Below are 18,346 nucleotides of genomic sequence, written 5' to 3'. Positions count from 1 at the left end.
TCAAATCCAACCAGCAGAAGCTGGGCAAGGCATGGGGAAAGGGAGGAAAAGAATAGGATTAGACTTAAACAAGGGCACAGAGACAGAAAAGTACAAGGTGTGTAAGAAGCAAAAGGTAGAAAGGAACCCTTTTGGTTGGGGGCAATAGAAGACAATAAGGAATTTGTACGAGTTAAAATTGGAAAGGCAGGATGGTACTAGATTTTGGAAAGCATATAAGGCCAGACTGAAGAATTTAAACTTTACCCTTTGTTTGTTTGATCAGTGTTTGTTGTGTTTCAGATTTCTCTCCTTGCCCACAAGCCATCAGGAGATCTCGCTGATGTTCTTCCATATATCTACCTCCTTTTCATACATTTAAATAATTTTTTAAAAATTAGCTTTGGATTACACAACAACCCTGACAAAACAGGTATCATTAATCCTTGTTTTACAGGCTAGGAAACTGAGGCCCAGAGAAGCTAAATGACTTTCCCAAGATTAGATGGGTAGGAAGTAGAAGGTCCAGGAGTAGAACCCAAGTCTTCAGTTCAGTGGGTTTCAAAGTTACTCCTAAAATTCTAATTCAGTTGCCTAATTTGTAGTTGACAACTGGGTCTTTCCATACTCTTGGGGTTTCTCTGTTCTCTTTGACTGGGCTTTCCATTCATTCTTTTTAAAGTTTTTTCTTTTCCTTCAACATTTTCCCATTCTATTTAGTCATGCAAGGGATTTTCCCCCCCACAATTGCCTGGTGTTTCCGACCCTTAGTATAAGCTTTTCCTAAGCTTCAAATGAAGTGTTTTAGAATTGTCTACAAGCCTCTTCTAGGCTGTTGGTTATTAAAATTTTTACCTTTCAATTTTCTTCAAAACTAGTGCTCACATCTTGTCTTGCCTCTCTTTTCTAAAATTGGGTAACTGCATGTTGACGGATTTGGGAGGAGTTCCCCTTTCTCACTAAGATGTTGAATCTAATTGTGTCTCATTCGCTATTCCTTAGTGACTCATCCCCAGTCACTTATTGAACCAGTTCCTATTTATCAGTCAGGCTTAAGTCCCAGATATTTCCTCTCCACATGGCTAACTGGGCAGGGAAGCAGTCATTTCTCCTCTCTAAAAACCTCACCTCCATCTCTCCTCCTGATGAGGCATTCTGCCAATCTGTGTAGAGGTAAAGCCCCACTATAATTACCTGGTCTGATTTTACTGCCTCCCCAATTTCACCATAGACACATAAATTCAGCAACCAACTTGCTTGAGGAAAGGATGTGCTGTACCATGTCACTTGGTAAGAGAAGAAGTGCTTCTCTCTTTTAATTTCTTAAAATGTATCACTTCCAGAGTCAGTGAAGCCTTCCCAAATATGCCCAGTTATTAGTACTCTCTTTCTCTTCTACTTACCTTGTATTTACTTGACTGTATACATATTTTATCTGCCACCACTCCACTCAAAAAGAATGGAAGTAATTTGAAGACAAGAAGAGTTTTATTTTCTTATTTGTGGCCATCACATCCAGCAAAGCATCTTGTGCATATTAATTAAAGACTTAATGTTTCTTGAATTTCATTTTGTAAAGTTCAACTTGGAACTAAGTCATTCTACCTGATCCAATTCAACTTAAATATTTGGTGAAAAATAATTGAAACTCAATGCTGTGAAATTACAATGATCTGCTACCCAACCCCTGACATAAAGGTGATGAACTCAAGAGTGCAGATTGAGACACATGTTTTCCAGATATGGTCAATGCAGAAATTTGTTTTGCTTTACTAGGTATATTTCTTTAAAGGTTTTTGTATTTCTTTTTTTGGCAATAGAGGAAAGGAAGTGAAGATAGAAAACAGATTTTTGTTCGTTTAAATTTTTTAAATTATAACCACCATGATTGTCAATCAATAAACATTAGGTACCTACTATGTGCTAAGCTCTGGGCATACCAAAAAAAAAAAAAAAAGACAAACATATAGTGCTTGCCCTCAAGGAGCTCACATTCTCCTGGGGGAAACAAAAAGCAAACAAATAAGGACAAACAGGTTATATACAAGATAATTAGGAAATAAGAAAGAAAAGGCCCTAGAATTAAGATAAATTGAAAAAGGCTTCATGTTGAAGATTGGATTTTAGTTGGGACTTAAAGGAAGCCAGGGAAGCCCCTAAGCAAGATGAGAAAGGTGAGCTTTCTGGGGATGAGGGACAGTTAAAGGATTACTCCCACCTGAGAGATGGAATGACTTATTTAAGGAAAAACAAGGAAGCCAGTATCACTGGATTGAAGAAAAATGTTGTAAGGAGGAGGAGTAAGATATAAAAAGCCTGGAAAGATAGGAGGAAGCTCGGTTATAAAGGGCTTTGAACACCAAACAGTATTTTGTATTTAATCCTAGAAGTGATGGAGAGTCTTAAATCTATCGATCTGGGGAGGGATGGGACAGGGGATGACCTAGATGGATCTGCACTTCAAAAAAGTCACTTTGGTGGCTGAAAGGAATATGACTTGGAGTAAGGAGAACCCTAAAACAAGCAGATCTGCCAACAGACTATTGTAATGGTCTGGGTGTGAGGTAATGATGGATTGCACCAGAATGTGAACAGTGTCAGAGGAGAGAAGGAAGCATATTCAAAAGATGTTACAAAGATGAAATCAATAGGCCTTGGTAATAGATTGGAAATGGGGGATGAGAGATAGTGAGGAATCCAGAATATCTAAGCTGTGAACCTGAACATTTATCCTGGAGGATAAATTTCCCTCAATAATGACGGGGAAAGTAGGAGGTAGGGAAGATGTAGGGGGAAAGATAACAAATTTGGTTTTGGCCATGCCATGTTAAGTCTAAGTTGTCTACTGGACATCCAGTTTGAGATAGCTGAAAGGCAGTTGGAGATATACAATTGCTAGTCAACATAGAGGTTGGAGCAGAAGAGATAGATTGAAAATAGTCAGTATGGCATTTAAATCCATGAGAGCTAATGAAATCACCAAATGAAGTAATATAGACAAGAGGGCCCAGGATAGAACCCTGTGGGACATCTCCTTTGTTAGATAAGGATCCAGCAAAGGAGCCTGAGAGAGAGAGAGAGAGAGAAAAGATAGGTGGGAAGAGAACCAGGAAAGAACAGTGTCCAAAAAAACCCAAAGAGAAGAGAACATCATGAAGGAGAAGATCAACAATATCAAAAGCTGCAGAGAGGTTGAGAAGAATGAGAACTGAGAAAAGACCACTAGATTTGGCAATTAAAGAAATCACTGATAACTTTGGAGAAAGCAGTTTTGGTGGAAATATGAGGTCAGAAGAAAGTAGGGATGCAGTGAGAGGAGAAAAAGTGGAGGCCCCTATCATAAATGGCCTTTTTAAAGAGTTAAACCACAAAAGTCAAAAGAAATATAGGACAATAGAGGAAATGGAAGGATCAAGTGAGGGTTTTCAGATGGAGAAGACATGTTTGTATGTATCAGTGAAGGAGCCAGTAGAGAGGCAGAGACTGAAAATACATAAAAGAGTGGGTATGACAAAGGGGGCAATCTAATGGAGGAGACAGGATAGAATGTGATCGCTTGAGCAGATAGAGGATTTAGTCTTAATTAGGAGTCATGTAAAATAGGGATGAAGAAGGAGATTGGCCCCAAAAAATAGATATGAAAATGTACCTTCCTCCCTACTTTGCAGCAAGGAAATACTATGTGTGTAGAATACTTACATAATATCCGACTTCAGTGAGATGTGCATTGGTTTTTCTTTCTCTTTTTTATTCTTTGTTTTAAGGGATAGCTTTGTGAAAGGCAGAGGTATATATCAGAATATGAAGATGATATAAAAACAAAAGATCTCAACAAAAATTGAAAAATAGCCAGTATTTGCTGATTATCTGATATGAGGCTTAGCACTGAGGGAGATAAGATAAACCAAAACTTTTCTTGGCAGAAGTCTAAGAAGTTTACAGTCTTCTTGAGAAGATGTACCTATAGGAAACAATTGGATAAAATAAGGCACAACATACTTGCTTCAGAACTTCAAAGCACTGATGAAGATTTCAACTTCTCCATACCTTAGTGGTGACAAAAAAAAAAAAGTCCTTTCCTGATGGAGGTCCATCTTCTGATAGTGAGCCATTCTGAATTCAACTAGGTTATCCCCTGGATTGTGATGGATGGAGTCAATTCAAAATGGCTCACAGGAGCCAGTTCTTAAATTTCCAGTGCAAGCATTCATACTGTGCCACATAGCAGTGTCTGGCTTATTGTTTAGATTGTCTAGATTTAAGAAAGTAATGGAGAAAATGTTAATGATTCAGATTAAAAGTAAAAGTATGTCCTTCAGACACTTTTTTCCCCAGCAAACTAAATGTTAAACATTTACCAGCCCACCCTTGGTTGGTCCTCAGACAAAAAAACATAGTTTGATGCCTTTTGACATCAAACACCATAACAAAAAGTTTAAAACTTAATCTTAATTCCATGCCTTTCCAACTTGATAAGACCTGCCTTTGCTTACACTTGACTGGCATAGTCTTCAAGAACCCAGAGTCACCTCTATATCACAATGAGGTACTGAAGGAGGGCTTAGTGGAGGGTCATGCTACATCAGTGCTAAAATATGTGCTATGGACATTAATCAGTTAAATTAATTAATTAACAATAAAAATTTGCTCCAGAAACAATGCTGGAATGCAAATAATAAAGAAGAAATGGTTTCTTCTTCCAAGAAATTTCCATCCTTTCCAGGGAGACCACATACACACATATGAGTATACACAAATTCAAGGTAATTTTAGGGAGGGGGAAAGGACTAGCATCTGGGGGAAGGGGGGAAGAGTGTGATAGAAAAAGTCTCATGTAGGAAGGGATGTATGAACTAGGCTTTGAAGAAAACTAGAGAGTCTAAGAAGCAAAGGTTAAAAAAAAAGGAGCACATTCCAGTCATAGAGGACAACCTGTACAAAAGATGGAAGTTGAAAGTCATGTGTGAGGATCAGCAAAATGTACTGTCTGTCTGTACAGTAAAGTTTAAAGGACAAAAGGTACATTAAGGCTGAAAAGGTAGACCAGAGACAGGTTGGAAAGGAATTTAAATGTCCACAGAACTGTTTGGACTTGATTCCAGAGGCAATAAGAGCTTCTTGGTGATGGGCAGAGGGTAGCTAGGTGGTATAGTTGATAGAGTACCAGGTGTGGAGTCAAGAAGACTCATCTTCCTGAGTTCAAACCTGGCCTCAGACATTTACTATATGACCCTGGGCAAGTCACCTTACCCTGTGTACCTCAGTTTCCTCATATGTCAAATGACATGGAAAAGGAAATGGCAAACCACTGCAGTATCTTTATCAAGAAAATCCCAAATAAGGTCAAGAAGAATCAGATATGACTGAAACAAATCAGCAACAACACAACAACAACAAGGGCTATGACAAGGGATTGAACAGTCTGGCACAATCTTGGTAAGGAGAGAGAAAAGAAGAGATAGGAGGATGATTACAGAAGTAGAATCAAAGATTTGCATTGATCTTTTGGAGCAATCTGCTGTATATATGTAGTAAAACTAAGTGGGAAATCAAGAAAGAGTCTGAGACTGGAAACCTGGATGATTGTAGAAGGGTGGTATACTTCACAGAGCCCGGGAGGTTCAGAAGATGAAGGGGGAGATTTTCAGAGGAGGAGGATGATGATTTTTGTTTTAGACATACTGAACTTGAGATACCTATAGAATATAGAAATATGTATGGCATGAAAACACTGATATAACCTATATCAGACTATTTACTGTCTTGATGTGGGAGGAAAGGAGGGAGAGAGAGATCTGAATCACAAAATGTCAGAGAATAATTGTCAGAAATTGTTTCTTTGTGTAAATGAAAATAAAATTTAATAATAAATAAATAAAAGAGATACCTATGGGATATATAGTTCTAAATATCTAGCAAATGGTGATATGCGACTGGAATTCAGGATGAAGACTTGACCCAGTATATAGATCTAGAAGTCAGCTGTATAGAGCTGGGAATTTGAATCCATGGGAACTGATGAGGTCATGGAGAGAGAATGTAGAAAAAGAAGAGAAGGTCTAGGATAAAGCCTTGGAGTACACAGAGTTAGAGGTGGGATATGGATGATGATTCAGCAAAGGAGACTGAGAAGTAGCCAGACAAATAGATTTAGAACCAAGAGAGAGGGGAAAAAAACCCCAGAGAGGAGAGAGTAGTCAATCAAATGCTATAGAAAGGTCAAGAAGGATGAAGACTGAGAAAGAGATGCTGAATTTGACAATTAAGATCTCATTGGTAAGTCTGGAGACAACCATTTCCATTGAATGATAAGGTTGAAAGCTGGACTACAAGGGGTTGAGAAGTGAGTGAATGAGAGGGGAGGAGACGTTAACAAATATAGACAGCTTTTCCCTAGGAGTTTCACTGTGAAAGGGAGGCGAAATATAGGATGATAGGTGAGGGTGGGGTGATAGGAGAGATGGTGAGGGTTTTTAAGGGTGGGGGAGATTTAAGCATGTCTGTAAGCCAGGAATGAACCAATAATACAAAAGGAGAGACTGAAGATCAGAGGAGAGATGGATGGTTGTGGGGGTAATCTGCTCCAGGACACTGGAGGTATTGAGGATATTTTTTAAGTGGTTGTTGTTAATGAGAAGGTCCATCTTTTCATCGGTGACTAAAGGAAGAGATAATAGGGGATGATGTCAAAGTGGTTGGATCACAGAGTACAAAAGAGAGTGAGTGAAATTCAATGAGGTTGGAAAGACACAAGTTAGAGTAAATTTGTAGAGGGCTTAAAAAAGGAGTTTATATTTTGTTATAAAGGTATTATAAGGGGGCAGATGGGTGACTCAGTGGATTGAGAGCCAGGTCTAGAGATGGGAGGTCCTGGGTTCAAATCTGAACTCAGATACTTCCCAGCTGTGTGACCCTCAGCAAGTCACTTAACCCTCATTGCCTAGCCCTTACCGCTCTTCTGTCTTAGAACAAATACACAGAATTGATTCTAAGACAGATGGTAAGGGGTTTTTTAAATAATAATAATAAAATTTAAAATTTTTATTAAATAAAGGAGTTATGAGCCCACTGGAGTTGTTGGGGTTGTTGTTGATCAGAGCTATGCTTAAGAAAAATCCCTTCGGCAGCAAGATAGACTGGAGTAGAGAGAGACTTGAGTCAGGAAGGCCAATCAAGAGGCTGCTGAAATAGTCTAACCTAAAAGTATGAGGACCTGAATAAAAGTGATGGCTATGTGAGCAGAGAGAGGGGGTGAGACACAAGAGATGTTGTGGAGGTAGACAAAGCAAGATTCTGCAACTTATTGAATATGTAGGGTGGGAGAGTGGGAAGAGATGAAGATAATATGGTTACATACATGGAAGAATGGAAGGAAGGTAGTGCTTTTGATGGAAAAAAAAAGAGGAATCTCAAAGACAGAAGGTGTTAGGAGGAAAGATAAAGTTTTGGATGTATTGAGTTTGAAACATTCTAGCAACATCCCATCAATATATCTAATAGGCAATTGGTAGCATTGGAATGAAGAATAAGGGAGAAACACACCAGATACACAGATCTTCGTGAGTAATATTCATAGAGATGATAATTAAGCCCACAGGAACCGATGATGTCACCAAGTGAAGATGTATAAAAGGAGAAAAGCCTAACAGAATCTTGGGCTATATCCATAGTTAATATGGATGATGACTCAGCAAAGGTGTTAGAGAAGAAGCATTCAGACAGGTAGGAGAACCAGTAAGGAGCAGCATCACAAAACTCCAAGAGGAAAGTATCTCAGAGGAAAGGATGGTCAATAATGTTAAATGAAGCAGAAAGTAGAGAAGGATGTGTACTGAGAAAAGACTCAGATTTGTCAGTTAAGTGAACACCTAGGGCAGGCAACAAGGTGGCTCAGTGGATTGAGAGCCAGGTCTAGAGATGGGAAGTCCTGGGTTCAAATGTGATCTCAGACATTTCCCGTGTGACCCTGGGCAAGTCACTAAACTCCAATGCCTAGCCCTTACCATTCTTCAGCCTTGAAACTGATACTTAGTATTGATTCTAAGATGGAAGGGTAAGGGTTTAAAAAAAAAAAGAAAACATTGTAACTTTAGAGAGAAAAGTTTTAGTTGAGTGATAAGATAAAAAGCCAAATTACAAAGGGTTGAGGGGTAAAAGAAATGGAATCAGGGAATGTAGATAGCTTTTTTCAAGGTGTCTGGATGAGAAGGAGAAGAAAGAAGTAGGAAGGCTTGAAGAAATGAAAAGCAGGATGTCATGAAGACTTTTTGAAGATGAGGAAGACTTGAACATTAGGAAAGAAATTTATAGATAGGAAGAGGTTGTAAATTTGTGACAAAGACATAGAGAGGATGATGGAGGTTGAAATCTGCTGAAGAAGAAGGAATCAACAGTCCATATGGGGGGTTGACAAAGTTTGAGGACTTTTTCTAGCACTGTCAGCAGTAGAGGAGGAAGGGGATAGTTGCAGCAAATCCAGAACTGAGGATTGGCAAAGTATTATCAGCAACAGAACAAAGTGGCAAAGTATTCAAGAGGAGAATATAGGATCAAGTTAAACTGGTAAAATATATGGGCCAATAGGGACAAATAGGTGGCTCAGTATATGGAAAGCCAGGTTTAGAGACAGGTGGTCCTAGGTTCAAATCTGTCTTCAGATATGTCCTAGTTGTGTGACCCTGAAAAAGTCACTTAACTCCGTTGCCTAGCCCTTACTGCCCTTCTGCCTTAGAAAAAATATACAGTTAGGAAGGAAGGAAAGAAGGAAGGAAGGAAGGAAGGAAGGAAGGAAGGAAGGAAGGAAGGAAGGAAGGAAGGAAGGAAGGAAGGAAGGAAGGAAGGAAGGAAGGAAGGAAGGAAGGAAGGAAGGAAGGAAGGAAGGAAGGAAGGAAGGAAGGAAGGAAGGAAGGAAGGAAGGAAGGAAGGAAGGAAGGAAGGAAGGAAGGAAGGAAGGAAGGAAGGAAGGAAGGAAGGAAGGAAGGAAGGAAGGAAGGAAGGAAGGAAGAGAGGGAAGGATGGAAGAAGGAAAAGAAGGAAGGAAATCATCTAATCTAACTCTTTAATTTTATAGATGAAAAAGTTAGGCCCAGAGAAAGGAAAGGATTTGATCAAGGTCAGATTTCAGTTAGAAGGAAAGCCTAGACCATAGTCACATCTCTCCCCTCTCCATTCAATGCTCTTTTGCCACATTACCTTGTTTCTACTTGTACTCAGTGAGTTCATTTTCTTGGTTATATGTTTATGGTGTTTGACTCTCCCAAAAGGTCAATGTGAATATCAATAGACATTTACCACAGTGGGAAAAAGGGAAGTTGACAGCATATCTGGAGCAAGGGGGGAAAGGTAGTGACTGAATGAAGAAAGAGGAAATAAGAAAAAGAAGCACTAAAGGACCCCAGTGGATAACAGTAAAGATTCACCATAGCTACAAATATCTTGTACTTCCAGAGCAAAGCACTTAGGATCATGGAGAAATATTAGAAACCATTCAGTCCAAACCCTTCATTTTAACAGATGAAACAACTGAGGCTCAGAGAGGTTAGGTGACTTTCCACAAGTACACAATACACAATAAGCAACAGAACCAAAACTGAAACCTAGGTTTTTTCATTCTAAATCCCATGCTGTACCTACTTCACAACACTGCTTCATTTTAATTAGAAAGCCAGAAATAGGGCCCCTTCTCCCTCAGAAAACAGCCTACTTCACTGTTGAACAACTTTAACTTTTAGGTTTTCCATTACAGCCATCCAAGAACTGTACCTCTGGATCCTACTCCCACCCTTGTTCCTAGTTCTGCCCTCTGAAGCCAAGCAGAACAAAACTAATTGTTGGTGCACATGGGGGTCCTTCAAATACTTGAAGATAGCTTTCATAACCCCCCGGTTTTTTCTTCTCTAGGCTAACCATCCCCAAGTCTTTCAACCAATCTTTATACATAGTCTCTATCCCTCTCACCATTCTGATGTCCCTCCTCTAGATAGATTCCAATGTGGTCTTTTATGTTTTGTTTTCTTTTGTTTTCACCATGATAATTCATCAGATGAAAGCAGGGACTTTGTCATGTCTGTCCAGAGGCAAGAATATATTAGCATAGCCCAGAGCCCCTTCAAAGAACTATCCTTTTGGTTAATCCAATAGTTATTCTTGGCCATACTAATATATCACCCTTTTAAGGTTTACAGAGTTCTTTTCTTACAATGACACTGTGGCTACAGAGTATACATATTATCATCCCCATCTTACAGGTTAGGAAATTGAGTCTTGGGGAGGTTAAGTGATTTGACAAAGAAGGCCTAGACTGTGGTAAAACTGAGTCATAAACCTAGCTAACTCTAAATCTAGTGCCCTTTCGGCTACACCTGCTGCTTCTCCAGTATCAACTCCATCATCCAGGTCTAAACTAGGAAAACCTTTTAAGGAACCCTTGCTATCTGCTTGCCTTATTCTTCTATACTTCCCAGTATAAACCATCCATCTTAGCTGGGGCTAGTCTCATCACTGTCCTCAGAAAATTCTTAGCATATTATTTCTCCCTCCTGCTGGATTTCCCTCCCCCTTTCTCTCTGTGTTATTCAAGCCCTATTCTTTCCTCAAGGATAAACTCAAGTCCCATCTGCTCCAGAATACCTTCTTCAACTATTGCAACCCTCAACAATCTCCTTTCACTGAATTCCCATAACACTTAGTGTCTGTACCAATCCTTTTGTTGCTTACTCTCCAACCATACCATCTTGCCACTGTTTCCTGTGGCATATCTTATCTCCCCAACAACAGAGTAAATTCCATAAGGTTATGAAACATGCTTTTGCATTCCCCACATCACCTTGCACATAAATGCTCAATAAGTAGTAATTGAATTGAGGCTAGGTGTAAATTATATGGTCTCCATAGAGATTCCCTCTCCCCTGCCCAGTCCAAAAATTCTATAATTCTGTTCCCTAAAACTAATCTCCCTACCATCAACCCTTAAACCATCAGTTTTGCCAAAAATGATTTTATTTTCATCATATCCATATCCTCTGATATGGGCAGGAAGAGAGAAGCAATGAGGTATATTGGAAAGAATTGATATGAATCAGGGGTCCTGAGTCTGCCACCAGCTCTCTCTGTAACCTTGAGCAAGTCATTCACTTCCTGAGCCTCAGCAGGATTTACACGGTGTCTAACTCTGGCATTTTATGCGCTATATACTATTCTAAGATCTTGACCAAGTCACTCAGTCTTGTTAGTCCTGTGAGTTTAAAAGGCAGGGTCCATTACAACCACCTCTCTCTTAACCAGTACCAGGAACAACATAAGAGATTTCATTCTGGTTTTTCCCCCTTTAAGGAAAGAAAAAAAAGGAAAGTCTTTTTGAAATAACAAAAGTCGAACTTTTAGATGGAGCCTGTGTAACAGAATTTAAACCTGGGAGAAGGTATTTTTGTTGCTACTGTTGTCTTTGGGGATTTTTTTTTTTTTGAGAGCATGGAAGGGGAAAATTTTGAAGTCTAATAGGAACACAGCCGCAGCAGCTGGACAAATAGGAGGAACATTGTGTTGTGTGTGCTTTCAGGCAAGGGACTAAAGATGAGCTGACATGTTTTTTCTAAGTTCAGGGAGAAATAAGGCTAGGAATAGAGTCCCTGATCTACATCATTTCCACACCAAACACAGCACATTTATTTTCTTCTTTTTTTTTAATGGGAAAAAAATAAGCCTGTTCAGTGGATAACCTGATGGGGGCAATCCCAGTTCCCAGGACACTAGATTTTCCTTCCTGTGCCCTCTTCCTCCTCCTCTTTGTTTCCTGCTTCCTGGATCACGAGCACCTCAGTGCACCCAGGCACACACACACACACACACACACACACACACACACACACACACACACACACACACACACACACACACACAGTCTCCCTGTCAAGTTCCTGGCTGATCCGGAGGGACATGTGTCGGGGAGATGGCAACTTCGCCATCCAACTGCTCTTCCCCGGGGCCTCAGGATCTGCGGTAACCATAGAAACAGCAGCCAATCCAGGGGCTCTGCGGCCAGCAGGGGCGGAGACAGACCACTTAGACACACACAGGTAGGAACAGGAAAGGAAGGCTTTTCCATCGCGCCACCCAGCAGCCCACATTAGGATGGGAATTGCTGCCTGCCGGGATTCTACAAACAGACACTCAGAGAGGTCAGAAAACTTTCCTTTACTTGCAGCAGGTACCTTCCGCCCTAAGTGGCCAAAAGCACCATCCTAAGCCTTACATTTCCAAAGTCAAGAGCTTGTGCATTTCCTTCTTCCTGAGACCTCTACATACACCTTACTGTGGGTACCACAATTGTTGAAACTGTCTTTCAATTCTACATTTTATCAGCAACTGTCTCCCACTCATAGGTTGGAAACTAAGATCTGGAAGGTACTTGAAAAACCATCACATCCAATCTCACCCACTTATTTAACAGAAACAAAATCTAAGGGCCAGAGAGAGAGTGATTAGCCCAAAATCACACTGCTAATTAGTTGCAGATCTAACAGTGGAATCTAGGTATCCTGAACCCTGGGCCCTCCCAGAGTCCAGGGCTCTCTGCTACACTACATATTGTCTCATCTATGTCAACCCTGCCTTCCCAACTACTTCCCAACTTCCCAATATCTTTGAGAGTATATACCAAAAGATACTTTTGCATCATCTCCCAGCCTAGCACCCAGCACAGAACTATTCCATGTAAATAGTAGTTCATTAAATAATAGGTGCTCCAAAAGGCTGATGAAGAAATGTGGATCTTTTCCAACTTTTTAAAAAGTTATTTGGGGTTCTTTATTTAAGTGGCTCAAAATGGTACAACCAATCACACAGAATTGTGGATTCCTCAAAGCCTAGCACAGAATTAGATAATAAATCAGTAATAGCTGGTTTTTATTTAGCATTTTGTTTATAAAATATTATCATGATTTTTTGTTCTCTTCCCCAAAACCTTATGAAATAAGTCATGCAAATATTACTATTCCCATTTTACAGATAAGGAAACCAAGGCTCCCAGAGATTAAGTAATTTGCCCAAGGGCAGTTGAGTCATACCTGGGACCTCTAAATTCAAATCCAATTCTCTTGACTCTGGGTCTCAAATATTGTTTGATTAATCAGTTTTCCAGATGCTTGCAAACTGGCAACCCATGATGCCCCCTTTTTTTCTTTCTAATACCAAGAAAAGTTCAGCCTTCTTCTGTCTCCTCAGTCTCTCCTTCACCACTTCTGATCTCCCACTCCCCAGGCTGAGCCAACTGGTCTTTCAAAGTTTCCCCTGAGGGGAGCCTCCAGTTTAAGTAAACCTCTCAGAAAGAAGACTAACTGGTATCTAAGCTCCTTTCTAGCTCTCACATTCTCTAAGCTCACAAGAGAGTCAGATAGCCGATTCACAGCTCTGCTGGGCTTATGGGGCCCTGGGTAAAATGGTGGTTACAGAACCTGTTTGGTAAGTGAACTGGGAAGCAACTTCAGTTCCCAGCCCCCTGAGGCTGAAGGGAGCTGCCTGGCTTCTAATAGACTATTTGCTCAGGGTCACTTTTCACCTAAAGGTTTTGGAACAGTAAGGTTCATTACCCCTCATCTCTAATCCCAAAACAACTCAGGAAATCAAGATTCCAACCAGTTTCTTCATTGCATGAACATTTATTGAGTGTCAACTATGAATACCTAGCCTTGTGTAAAGTGAGCATAGAGAAATAACACAAAGTATTTCACATGGTCCCTGAACTCAGAGTTTAACAATTTAGCTAGAGAGCAAAGATGCATGCTTGAGAAAAACTCAAATAATAATACAATATGCATATGATGAGAACTAAATGATTGGCAAACAAGAAAGGCTACAAGACTTAGTGGCACAAAATGAAAGGGGTCTTTTTCATCACTAGTCATCTAAACTCTCTGGGTTTCATTTTCCTTATATAAAGTATAGATTTTAGTGGAGAATGATGAAATAAATTGTGGCACATAAATATTATGGCATATATCATTTCAAGTAAGACCTGATGAATATGAGTAATTCAGAGAAGCATAGGAAGATTTATATGAACTGATATAGAGTGAAGAACCCGAAAAGCAATACACCGAATGACTATAGATATAGATAAGCAAAAAAGGAAGGGGGAAAAATGAATTATAATGGTCAAAGTGATACCCAGAGAAGAATTGAGAAAACATGACTCCCTCTCCTCACTGAAGAGATAAGGAACTATGGATCTAGAATGCTGCATATATCAAACACAGTTGATGAGTTTTTGCTTTGTTCTTTCTTTTTTATCTTTGTTACAATGAAAAATTACAGGAAGGAGAGGTGGAAGGGAAATATTGATGAATGGTGATAAGGAAAGGCAAAGGATATCAATAAAAATAAGATTTTTTAAGAAACAAGATAAAGGGGTTAGACAAGATGATCACCAAGTTCCTTTTCAGCCCTAAATCCTATGATCCCTGGGTCAGAGTTTACTATGGACTGGGGTAGAGGACAATCAAGGAATGTACTATTCCAGAAGGGTTAGAACTTAAACTGGTTCTTGAATGATAGGTACAATTGATATGGGGAAAAAAAGGAACAAAACTGCAATGCAGAAAAGGAGAACAATATGAGCAAAAAGTGAAAATGCAAAAAGTCTGGGGAAAGTAAGCAAGATGATTTCACAAAAACACTGGAAAGACCTATATGAACTGATACAAAGTGAAATAAGTGGAACCAGGGGAACATTTTACAAAGCAAGAGCAATATTGTACAATGATCAACTGTGAAAGTCTTGACTACTCTCAGCAATATGATAATCCAGGACAATTCTGAAGGACTTATGACAAAGAATGCTATCCACTTCCAGAGAAAGAACTGTTAGAGTCAGAATGCAGTTCAAAGAATACTGTTTTTCACTTTACTTTATTTGTGTTTTTGTTTTGGGGTCTTGGTTTTATATGAGTATTCTTTTACAACAATGACCAATATGGAAATATGTTATTTGATAATGATAATACATGTACAACCCAGATCAGATTGTTTACCAACTCTGGGAGGTGGGGAGGGAAAGGAGAGAGGGATACAATTTGGATTTTATAATTTTGGAAGATATACATTGACAATTGTAATTACAGGTAATGAGAAAAACAAAGTATTTTAAGTAAAAAAGCAAGCAAGCCAGATGAATGCAGGTTCTTGAACCAGTGGTTCCTATTGATAACACGGAGAACATGGGAGTTCTTCCCAACTTTAACCCCTTCTTTTTTCTTCTCTCCAGAATCCCTATTCCCCCACCCATGAAAAATATCAAGGGAGACCATCACCTGACTCAGCTCAGATGTTTGGGAAATTCTTTCTCTAGAACATATTTGGCTATAGTTGGGGTAAAGCTAGGTTTTCTCAGAATCAACTGCCACCATGACAACATTTCAACACAAGAGCATTCTTCTAAAAGACTCCTCTGCCAAAGGAGTCCATGATAACAGAGTTCAACACTCACAACCACTTCATCCCTTTTCTCTAGAGGTCACAAGTTCTGCTTAATAGTCAAGGAATTTGGGCACTAGGATGTGGTTTCCAAGGTTCTAGCCCTCACTGATTTATCCAAGCTACTTTTCATGGCTGGGACCACAGTATGCCCATTTTCAAAATGGAAAAAAAAATCTCCAAGAATTTGTGTGTTTTATATGTGTATTCTACTATAGCACTATTCTAATGCTCCATTTTTAATATATAAGACAAATTCAGAATCCTCCAAAACAGGAATGTATTCTGCACTTCACTTTTAGCAAATATAAGCTAATTAAATTAGAATTTTCATGGGGGAGGCATCTCTTCCAAAGTATACCTTAGGATAATAGATTTAAAACTAGCAGGGACCTTAGAGGCCATCCAACCTCATTATTCAGGTGAAAAACTGAAGCCTCGTTAAGTGACTTATCCAATGGTAATGCCATTACCAGGATTTGAACCCAGGTACTCTTGTAGCAGCTTATTTTTAACCTTCATTCAGCTCTTTCTCATATATCTTCTACATCTAGTCATTCATTAATTCACCTACTCATTCAATAAACATTATTTTTTTGGTTATACATGTATTATCATGCAAAATATATTTCTAGATTGTTCATTTTTCTAAGAGAATAATCATATTAAACCAAAATGCCAAAATAAAAATCCAAATAAAACAAATGAAAAATCTCATGCTTAGATCTGCATTCCAACTCAAGCAATTCTTTCTCTGGAGGTGGATAGCATTCTTTGTTGTAAGTTCCTCAGATCCCTTGTATTGCTGTGAAAGGCTGTCTTTCATAGTTGATTATCTTACAATAATTGTTGTAACTGTATACAATGTTCTCTTGGTTCTGCTTATTTCAGTCTGCATCAGTCCATGAAAATCTTTCCAGCATTTCTTAAGTCAAGAGGGATTTAGAATATTTCTTCACATAATTATTGATAGTTTTGATTTCTTCATCTGAAAACTGTTTATTCATATCTTTTGACCATTTGTCAATTGGAAAATAACTTGTATCAATAAACTTTGTGAAGCACTAGGTGTATTCAGAGTATTGTCTAGGTACTTGGAGAGCTAAAAATTCTAAATAAGACACATTACCTGCCTTCATATAGCTCCCAGTCCAATGAGGATATAAAAGACATCACAAATAATTATACTACACAACTTTGTGGGAGCTGCTAAACAACATCCTATGGAAAGTTGAAGTGGGGAAGATCATTCCTAAATAGAAAAATCAAGGAAAGGCTAATGGAGACCAATTTTAAAGGATAAGTAGGAATTCAATGAGTGAAAGGAAAGGTAGGCTGGAAAAGGAAGTGCATTTGTTGTATAAGAAACAGTGTGAACAAGACAGAGTCAAGAGAGCACAATGTAAGTAAAAAGACCCCTGTGCCTAAAGTACGGTGGGAGGGAGAAAGGTCATGTGTCCCCCGATTGTGGAAGGTACTGAATGCCAGAGAAAGGAATTTGAACCTTATTTGACAGGAAATAGGGAAGCACTGAAGATGCATAGTCTTGTACAATCAAAATTTATATTCATAACAATGACCTTGGAAGTATTGCAAGATCCTGAATCATCACCAAAGATTCTATTAGGACCAAATGTGCCTTGCTTTCTAAAGCAGGAAAGCAAGCCATTGTGTTTTAGGAAGACTTAAGGGACTTCCAGCAGGGCTCAGGCATCACCAGATGAATCTAGGTCCTCAAATGCTCCAGTGTTTTTGTGACTTTATTCTTATTTAACCTCCATCAACCAGAAAATTCTATTCCCCTTTATATTGCTGTTGTTCAGGATTCCAAAAAAGGTCAAACATCAATTAATTTGTGGGATGGCAACTTCTTTTTAAGAATAAACTTTAAAAATTGTACCTACACTTAAAGAAGAGGGAAAAAATGGGTTCTCTCTCTCTTGTTAAGTATTATGTATTTTCAAGAATCTGGTCTCTGTAATCCCTATAAACTGTGAGACAGAGAGAAGACAACCATGTGTAAAGAGCTCAATTAGAGATACAAAAATGTGCCATATTACCATAGACATCTATTAAATACCTAATATGATCAGAATGCTATAGTAGACAGTAGAGGAGAAATATACATTTTAGTAATGATAACAATAATAACTGGTATTTCTATAGGGGGTTAAGATTTGAAAATCACTTTCCAACAGTTATTTCATTTGAGCCCCACAGCAATACTATGAAGAGGATATTGTAGGTATTATTATTCCCATTTTAGAGATGAAGAGACTGAGCTTCAGTGACTCACCTATATCACAATTGGCAAGTGTCAGAAGTGAAATACTTACTAACTGTATAACCAACATAAGGCCCCTGCCCTTGTAAAGCTCATAGTCTAATAAGGATAAGATATACACGATAATTCTCTATCAAAACTTCAAAAGAAGTAGAAGAGCTTCACGGTGAATCCTCCAATGACAGATACAGGCTCAGGAAAAGACTTTCCTTATTACTCTTCTGGTAATGAGACATGGGTAATTGTAATACACTATAATAAAGATAGGCACATTGGAGAGGGGTTTAGGGAGATCTACCAAAGAGATTGTCTAATGCTGACTTGATGTCAAAAAGCTGAGTTTCTCATGACTTCTGTCACTGGCTTGCTGTGAGATTTGTGCTCAAAAACCTTCCATGAAGCCTTCCCAGCTACCTACCAATAGCATTCCTTCCTCTGAACTCCTGAAGAACTTATCTGATTTTTATTGTTAGAACCACCCTCCTCCCAGTCATGCAAACTAGAAAATTTGGGTCATCTTGGATTCTTCTCAGTCCCTCTACCCCTCAGCCAATCAGTTTCCAAATCCTATTATTTTAACCAAGAGGCAGCTAGATGACCCAATGAACAGAGTGC

At 39.0% G+C, this 18,346-nt stretch overlaps 1 long non-coding RNA gene across 5 annotated transcripts in view; it reads right to left on the bottom strand.

Moving 5' to 3' along the window:
• Positions 1-18,346, bottom strand: part of LOC103101996 (uncharacterized) — a 93,143-nt gene that overhangs the window by 14,831 nt on the left and 59,966 nt on the right. For all 5 annotated transcript variants that reach the window (XR_008915339.1, XR_001626588.2, XR_008915341.1 and 2 more), the window contains 2 exons: positions 4,027-4,231; positions 3,679-3,940 (listed from right to left, as the gene is read on the bottom strand). This is a non-coding gene — a long non-coding RNA (uncharacterized LOC103101996). The remainder of the gene's footprint in view (positions 1-3,678; positions 3,941-4,026; positions 4,232-18,346) is intronic.

Source organism: Monodelphis domestica, chromosome 1, assembly GCF_027887165.1.
Source record: "Monodelphis domestica isolate mMonDom1 chromosome 1, mMonDom1.pri, whole genome shotgun sequence".
Classification (NCBI taxonomy): domain Eukaryota; kingdom Metazoa; phylum Chordata; class Mammalia; order Didelphimorphia; family Didelphidae; genus Monodelphis; species Monodelphis domestica.
Note: the sequence above shows the minus strand (reverse complement) of the source record. Positions and strands in the feature narration are given on the sequence as shown.